The sequence below is a fragment of the Silurus meridionalis genome, chromosome 4 (genome assembly GCF_014805685.1).
Source record: "Silurus meridionalis isolate SWU-2019-XX chromosome 4, ASM1480568v1, whole genome shotgun sequence".
Classification (NCBI taxonomy): Eukaryota; Metazoa; Chordata; class Actinopteri; order Siluriformes; family Siluridae; genus Silurus; species Silurus meridionalis.
Genome location: NC_060887.1, coordinates 27,515,405 through 27,515,906, shown reverse-complemented (window position 1 = coordinate 27,515,906; position 502 = coordinate 27,515,405). Strand labels below are relative to the sequence as shown.

At 46.4% G+C, this 502-nt stretch overlaps 1 non-coding gene across 1 annotated transcript; it reads right to left on the bottom strand.

Moving 5' to 3' along the window:
* Nucleotides 1-221: 221 nt before the first annotated feature.
* On the bottom strand, nt 222-293 carry trnae-uuc. The gene has a single exon. It is a non-coding gene; the product is annotated as a tRNA-Glu (tRNA).
* Nucleotides 294-502: the final 209 nt, after the last annotated feature.

Genomic DNA, 502 nt, shown 5'->3' with positions numbered 1-502 from the left:
TGAGAAGCGCCTCATTGCGCAACCATGGAGATGTAGCAGATATCATATGGTTTAGCTTACTTTCTTTCGACTTCTCCCGTTAGGGGTCGCCACAGCAGACCATCCCCATTTTGATTTGGCACATGTTTTTATGCTGGATGCCCTTTCTAACGCAACCCTCCCCATTTATCCGGGCTTGGGACCGGCACTAAGGCTTGTGCAACCTTAATGGCTGGGATTGGTTCCCTGACCGGGGATCGAACCTGGGCCACAGCGGTGAAAGCGCCGCATCCTAACCACTAGACCACCAGGGAACCTTCATATGTTTTAGTTTGATGACTGTATATTAGTTTAATTAGCTACTGGACATTTCCTTGCTGACTGCCCCTTCTACTAATTAAAATGTGTAACATATATTAGGAAATGTCCAGTAGCTAATTTAACTAATATAACCAGTGGTATGGCTCATATTCCCTGGTCTCGAAGTGGCGAACAAACCCTTTTCCCAGGCTGAGACAAGCTA